This window comes from Carassius auratus, unplaced genomic scaffold (genome assembly GCF_003368295.1).
Source record: "Carassius auratus strain Wakin unplaced genomic scaffold, ASM336829v1 scaf_tig00217029, whole genome shotgun sequence".
Classification (NCBI taxonomy): Eukaryota; Metazoa; Chordata; class Actinopteri; order Cypriniformes; family Cyprinidae; genus Carassius; species Carassius auratus.
In genome coordinates, this window is record NW_020528861.1 from 260,830 (window position 1) to 269,247 (window position 8,418).

Below are 8,418 nucleotides of genomic sequence, written 5' to 3' on the forward strand. Positions count from 1 at the left end.
ATTTCTCCGTGAGGCATAACGTTGCCGACTGCACGAGCCTCAAATTACACGACCTTGATACTGTCAACATGCATTATCTGTCATTAGTCACCGTTTACACTGAAAGTAATAAAATCAAAATCATTCTCTTCAAAGTTTCGGTGATGCCCTAGTTATTGTTTGTTAATAAAATTTTGATCAGGTTACTTGTCCGGTCTCTCAAGTACAATTCTCTTTCACTTGCCTGTTCACAACAACTTGTCCCGGACAAGCGAAAATGTTGAGCCCTGGCTAAAGACAATTTCCAGGTCGAATATTTCATCTCAAAACACTTGAAGTGCATAAGGTAGAAACAATGTAGAAAAATCAACATTACAAAATATATATTAAAGGACACGAAATTCCAAGCAATAACTTTGTTAGGTCAAAGAATTCCATGGAAAGCAAATTAAACCGTGGTGAATTTACACTGAATAGTGACATTTTAGCATGTCTTTCTTTAAAAATTAAATGATGTCTGAACATCCAGTGATTAAAGGCTGCCTTCCCCTCCATTTCTCTTTTATCTTGTTGCTGATTTCTTCTGTGCGTGATTCTGACCCCCCTCCCCCTCTCCGCCGGAAAAACTATATAAGTGGCAGGTTTGTTAGGAAAAAATATAAACGTAAAAAAATTTTTTTAGGTGAATCAGTGAATTGTGAACGACTTATTACCATTTTTTAAATAATATGTAATCATGTAATCCATAAAAAAGTAACTGTAGTCTGATTACGAGTATTTTAAAAAGTAGTTTACTCTAATTACAAGTACTTGAGTTTTGGAATCTGATTACGTAATCCAGATTACATGTAATCCGTTACTACCCAGCTCTGCTAATAGACTTAGATTCAATTTTTAGTTTTATGTAATTTCTTGTGTTCTAATTCATTATAGTGATTTGTTTTGGTTGAGCTTTGTTTCTTATTAGTTTGGTTGAATTAGAACCTTTAACCCCCCAAAATAAATAAAATACAATTCAAACAAGAGATTACTTCAAGTAACAATAACAATTTAACTGAAAATGATACAAACTTGACAGTAATTCACTGTAGATAAACAGTTCTCAGTCAATAGAATATTGTGTCCAAAACAAATAGTCCATTGAGTCCAAACGACGAATCCAAAAAATATGACAGTCTTTTGGTATGGTGAAGTGCAAAATGTCTGTAGTGCAACAATCAGTTCTGTACGATACTTAGTGTTTAGGTAATTGCTGAGAAATACCAGGATGATCTCCACTTGTGACGTCAGATAAGGCACTGATCACTCAATGAATCTCATAAATCTCATCGTACTCTACGAACACACTGTCACAGTGGCCAAAAAAAGACAAAATATACAATAAGAGTCAAGAGCTCAACTAATTAAAACACTAATCACTGTTATGGTGAAACACATTAGAGTTAAACCTTTGTTAATTCTCAATAAAAACCTTTGTATATATCTAACAGAAATAAAGTCAGTCTGGTTAGTAATAAGTCAAGTTGGTAAAGCTGTTTGTAGAGTTGTTTAATCCTCCTCTGCTGAGATCTCCAGAGATTTAATGTCTTCTTTTATCTTCAGTTGATTTCTTCTAAGGTTGTGGCTGAAGTCAGTTATAGTTCTTGTGTTTCTGCTCATCTCTTTTTCTGTTCTCTTCTTTCTTTCAGTGATTCTGCTTGTTTACAGGCGATATACACCAGTTTTGTGGCTCAGATAAGGTCCAGTTCTGGTTAATTTCTTTACTCTTGGCTGACATGTGGCATTGCTATGGCCTGCTTCTGGCTCAAATCTGGCAAACAGGAGCGGTCCGCCCAAGGGCCATCATTTCACGCTGCATGTGGGCCAGATCATCTTTCCATGGGTGCCAGATGTGGGCCGAATCCGGGCCGACACATTGTTGCTATGTGGGTTTGATCTCTGTGCTCTCTTTGCAATTATGCGTCTCATTTCAGTGGCGTCATACAAAGCGCCCATATTTTTTTTTTATTTTTTTTTTTGACAAGGACACACTTTAATTATTATATATCATTTATTTATTTTAAAGAAAGTGTTGTTTAAAACTGAGTCAAGAATCCTAAAGTTCTAAAGAAACCTTTTCAACCTTTTTCTCTGAATGTAGTGCTATGTTAAATTTTAAAATTATTTAAATAAAGAATTACTTAATTAACATGTCTCCTTTTACATGTGATTTTAATAAAGTTTTCTAAAGTGATGAATGAGTGCTGTGCGAGTTAATATTCAGACATCAAAGTCATCTAGGCATTTAGATGTTTAATTTGAATATTTTAAGCAGTGAAGAAAGAGAGACAGAAACATTTGTTTGGAAATCCCATATTGACACAAATGTAGAGATACATTCTGTCCAAGCAATATGTGTTTTATATCTAATTTATTTTATTTTAACTGATTATCTCCTGCCATTTGAAAACATATATATTTACAGTATTATAATGAAAGAAGTAACAAGGGTAGTATTCGATGATTACACATATAACCTCTGATTATGATTTATAGGTTAAAGAACTAGGATAATACTCAGAAAAATAAAGCTTGTATTTTAGAGAAGCATGTGTTCATAATGGTCTAAAGATACAACAACAGAAGTGTGATTTACAAATGGACCTTTAATGGTTACATTTCTGTATGCTCTTTTTAATTTATTTTACATTTTAAAAATGTATTTATTTAAAAAAAAATCATTTTAATAGATTTTATTTTCTGTTTTTAGTCATTCTGAATCTATTTTGATTACATATAACTCCTTATTTGTAAAGCAGTTTGAATACCCTTGTGTATAAATTTGCTATAAATACATTTGTATCTCTAAACTTCAAACCACAAAACAGTAAGAACTTAAATGAAGCTACATCATGTAATACTGGGAGTTATTGGCACAAAAATATAGCAAATGTACAAGCAAACAATAGAAACATAACTTTAGCTCAAATTAACAGTTTATTTTCTTGATTCAGACTTTCAAACATGTAAAATGATGGATTAAAAGCAGTATAATACCACCTGTGAGCGATAATAAATAGCTCCTCCCTTTCCGTGGGCTGGTCTCATTAGCTAAAGCCACACACACTTCCCGGAGTGTGTTTATGTTGCAGTACCGCATATAAACATATAAACTATATAACAGACATATAAATAATTAAAATAATCACTATATTAAAGGTGTAACAATATTTATATACTTATGGCAAAAAAATAAAAATAAAATATTAATAAATAAATCCCGTGTCCAGGGACTTTTTTTATTTTTTGCCATTCATTGTTCATAGAGCTCATTAATTGTTGCGGTGCCTCAGTCAGTTGTTGAAATAGATTTGTTATACATTATACAGATTCACACGTTTGCAGTGTGTATGATATAGTATGTGTAAGCGGTGCAGAAGCAGTAGAGAGAGCACGTTATTTTAAGGCGAAAGCACATTAAAATAATGCACGAGCGCGAATCTCTCTGTTCGCACATAGATTTCCTTTGCTCTTCCACAAAACCAGACCTGCTTGCTCAGATACACGCTGCTGTCGTACGGAGAGTGTGCGCACTTAAAACATGTATCCTCTCTTAAGCTGCGTCCTGTGCACTCACAACTCTCTATGCTCATGTGCTAGATATTAATTATTTTCACACGTTTTTATTTCTAGCCTTTTACCGTTAACATAGACTCTAAAAAAAAGGCGCATCACAGACAGTGTTTGAACCTGGAGTTAGGCATATGACCAGTCTGTTCTGTTCTCGCGCTAGGCGCGTTGCATTCCGTTTTGATCGGATAGCATACTGCAGGAGGTCAGGGCTGCGGAAAATATATATATATATATAATTTATTTTAATAGTAATTGGTGGCCCACCTGCAATACCATCGCAGCCCACAGATTGAAAACCACTGTTTTATTACTTTGCAGAGTAAGAGGAATAAAAGCATGAGGCATATCAAGTCTTCTGAGACTGTTTAAGTGGGCCCCACGAGGGCCTTGCTCAAGGGCACCTCACTCGTGGTAATGCCGGCCTGCCGCGCGCCCCGCGCCGCGGCCTTGAATTGTTTAGCTAAACGGCCCTAAACCGTTTCCCATTCATTCTCAATGGTAGTGCTAAACCACTACGGATGTAATATACTTTCGGCCGCTAGCGCTCCCGTGGCGCTCTTCCGTGTTTCGGCACCGCGGGAAGTTTGAATTCCCAGAAGAAGGAGAAGAAGAAAACACACAACAGCGATCGCCTCCGTTGTTAAACTCAACGCATTCTCAAGCGTCTATCAAAGGTAAGATACTTTACGTGACATCAGCTGACGTTTCGTTACCGTTAATGATGAAATCACGCTGGTAAACTTTGTTCGTTTCTAAACGGTTTACTATAGTTCAGCCTAGATAGATTTGTTTGCAAATTATGAATGAACATAGCCATGATTTACGTTTCTGTGTATTGTTTGTCATCATTAACATGTCATCTGTTGATTACAAGTTGAATTATTAATGAAGTAAGCATTAGTTTCACTTTTGTAATGAGATTACATGTATTCCACAGTTCAAAAATGTTTTCTGACCATGGTTTTACTATAGTAACCATAATTTAGCCATGTTATTTTAGTAGAATCACAATAATAAATTTACTATTGTTGTTATTGAATTGGCATTATGATTACAGTGCAGTCATGAGACTTTAAATGAATATCAGATTGCCAAGAACAGCTAGATTACTATAGTTTTACAATGAAACTGCATACAGTCTTACAGGATTTAAAAACTTTTATTTGTGAATATCATACAGTCCCAATGCTTACATACACACACACACACGGATATATATATATATATATATATATATATCTATATATATATCTATATATATATATATCTATATATATATATATATATATATATTTTAATATATAATATTATGTGTATCAATTTATGTATTATTTTGTGTGTGAGTGTGTTTGTTTGTGTCTGCAATATAGTTATAATTATTTCTTTTTTAATATTGTTATATTGTTGTTCTTGCAGAGAGCACTGCTTCTTCACTGATTGTGTCTTTGCTGTTATCTTTTCCTGGTTCCTGGGACCCGAGCAGATCTTCAGTAAGAGACAGGTGAATATTTAACACATTAACAACAAACACACATGAGTTCCTGCAGGTTTTAAAGTCTTTAAATGTCTTAATTTACCCTTACACAAATTATTGCCTTAAGAAAGTTTTAAAGGAATGAATCACTTCCTCTGAGTTTTGTCTTGTTTTCCAGTGCAGATATCTTTCAATCAATATGTAATTTATGATGCAAATGTAAAATGAAGTCTTGAAAAATGTAACACTAATTAAATGAGTTTATTAAGGAGCCTCGCACATGATGCGCAGGAAAAAATATCAGGCTAAATCATGTGCATGATTTACTAATTAATTCCCTCAATGTACTTAAATGTGCACACGATTACTATAGCATTCCCTCGATTTACTATTGCCAACAAATTAGTAAAGCATGCGCACAATTTATTTATTTTTCTTGCATGTCATGTGTGGGGTTCCTTAGTTTACACTTAAAACAATAACAAATATTTGTCAATGAGTTATTAAATCTTTTCTTTGAATTTAGGTGACTTTTTTCCCAAATGGCAGATATTACTTGTTATAATCACAAAATTCTTTCAAACAAGTCTTTGTATTTCATGTAATTTTGTATCTCCAGTAAATGTATCTTTATTTAGTAATATTTATGCATGTTCACTGGAAAACAAGGCACAAACACTAAAGAAGAACAGCCTGTTTCGCAGCATGATCTGAACGTACAGTAACATATGAAATGTTGTAGTGTCTGGGAGCAGAGGCTTTCAGTGCGTTTCTGTCAAATTAAATTATGAATATCTGTTGGAAGTTGTTTTCAAACTCTGAAGTTAATACAACTATCCAGACATTTCCATTGACAGAACATATTTGTGTATATCTTCATTTGTTCCTCAAATTTGATTTGCTTGGTTTTAAAAAGGTCTTAACTTCACCTTCATACACCTGAAGAAACTCTGTTTCCTTACACATTAAACTCAATATTCAGCTTGTTGTAGACCCCACTGGTTCTCTGTCTGTGTCCTCGCTGTCCTCATCTCATGGGTCTCATGTGGAGCCTCACTCTGAATGTTCATGATGCAGAAATTGATTACATGTTTCCCCTCTGCATAGGAGCTACATGTTTGTCAGCTCTGCCTGTGCTGGCCGTACCCGACCTGTGAAGACTGCTGGAAGGGTGTTTGTACTGGACAACGAACACTGAGCCTATTGACAACTTGCTTAATAAACACCACAGGAAGACATCCAAACAGCACGCTCCATATGACCACAAAACTACTCCTCAGTATGTCAAGCACCTGACCACATGGCTGAACACCAGTTCTTCATTAAACACGACTGCAGAGAAGCAAACCCCAGAATGTCATTCCAAGACTTTATGGAAATGGAGCACTTTAGACTGAACTCGAGGACACAATGAAACGGGACTGCAAAAACACAAAAGGCCTGAAGATGAACACGTTGTTCACTTGTGCAGATTTTGTGAAATGAACTGAAGCAGGATCCAAACAGTCATCACACACACCCAGGCTTTCCTGAAATAAGTTCAAAAAAAGTCTTTGGAAAAAAAGTAAAGCTAAAGTCTTCTCTATTTACCAACGTCAGGGCATTGAGAAAGAGAAGACCTGGAGAGAGTCTAAAGAAAAATATGAGATATTAATTTGCCGCTTAGCAATATTTAACTCATGAATATTTTGTATATTTTAATTTTTCAGTGTGAGATTGTAATATCTATATATACTGTCAGAATTCTATTCTTTTTTCTATTTAATTACTTTGGCTTGATCTTAAAAAGTGCTTAAAGCATTTAATAAATACAACTGAAAATTACAAATTGCTTCACGAGTGCTGTGTTCCACTTCGTATGACTAATATTTTATACTGTCTATGGTTTGAAAACACTTACTTGATCATTTATCTTAAGTGTGACAAATTATTTCAATCAATTTTCACTCAGTACTTGAATATTACTCAGATTTAATTTTCTTCAATTTGCATTTCAAAAGTAATTTAATATAACCATTTGTGTTTTTAATATAATCATGTAATGTAAACTAGCATTATTTTACTGTATTTATTTTAATACTAATCATTTATTAATAATCCTTTGTAATGCAAAAACTCAAGACATAAATTTCAAAAACTTTGCAGCTGTAATGTGTTATTAAATGTTAGATTTTTTTTTTATTAAAAAGCATAAAGCTGAGTGAAATAATAGTTTAGACCTGCGTGAGTGGGATTCGAACCCCGGTCCTAATAAATGCATGAAAAAATCTGATTGGCTGTGACGTAATTTCCGCTCTTTGGCCAGCTGCTTCAGTCTGATTGGCTGTCAGCGCATGACAACTATTCGCGGCTGGCCACCCTAGGGTTAGGAGTTATTCTTCACTAACCACTAGGCCATGACTTCCTTTAACATAATATATAGAAAGAAAGAAAAACTCTTGAGGACGCGGAATAACGTGAGTGGACTTAGAACAATAAATTGCCATTTTGAACGATAACTTGACACCCATAATTATAATCGCAATTAGAAATTTTATTAATTGTGCAGCCCTATAACAAATGAAAAAGGGCTCATTCTGAAATCTGAAGATTTATGCTTTGTATAGCCTAACAGTTACACATATAACTTAATTGGCCTTGTAGTTATTCATTATGTATTCTTGATAGAATTTGTATCGTGTTGGTGTGCTTGACTTCATTGAAAAAAATCTATTTTGTGTAGATTGTCAGTGAATTACGGCTCTGAGTAGTATATGCCAACCAGTGTTGCCCAGTCTGTGGTTGTTTTTCATGTCCACAGGTTGAAGCGACAATACCAATAACGTGATATTTAGCCCCTAAAATGCAAATGACAGAATTTTTATTTTTGGGAGAACTAACTCTTTAAAGAGGTGGTTCTTCCTCATTGATTTTCTGAAACAGTCTTACCTTGTATCTTGCACATCTTCTGTTTGATGCAGCTATGATGTTATGGAACATGTCTATTGAAAGTTCAATCCCTATACTGCGATAAGGTTCTTCATTGTCTTTTTTAAATTGTAAATCTAACAAATTCTTAAGTATCTAATCTCATCATTTGTTCAATTAAAACACTGCATATCACTCCCAAAACAACTGATCTGCTTAATTATTGATATTTACAGTTAATTTGAATATTTACTTTGTATTTCCGGTACTTAAGTATGTTTTAAATTGGATACTTTTGTACTTTTACCCAAGTGATGTTTGAATGGAGGACTTTCTACTTTTACTGGAGTCATTTTTTATTTAGATACATCTACTTTTACTTGAGTATAACTTTTGAGTACTTTTACCACCCCTGAACTTTCGTGATGATGCTGCAGCGGCCCAAA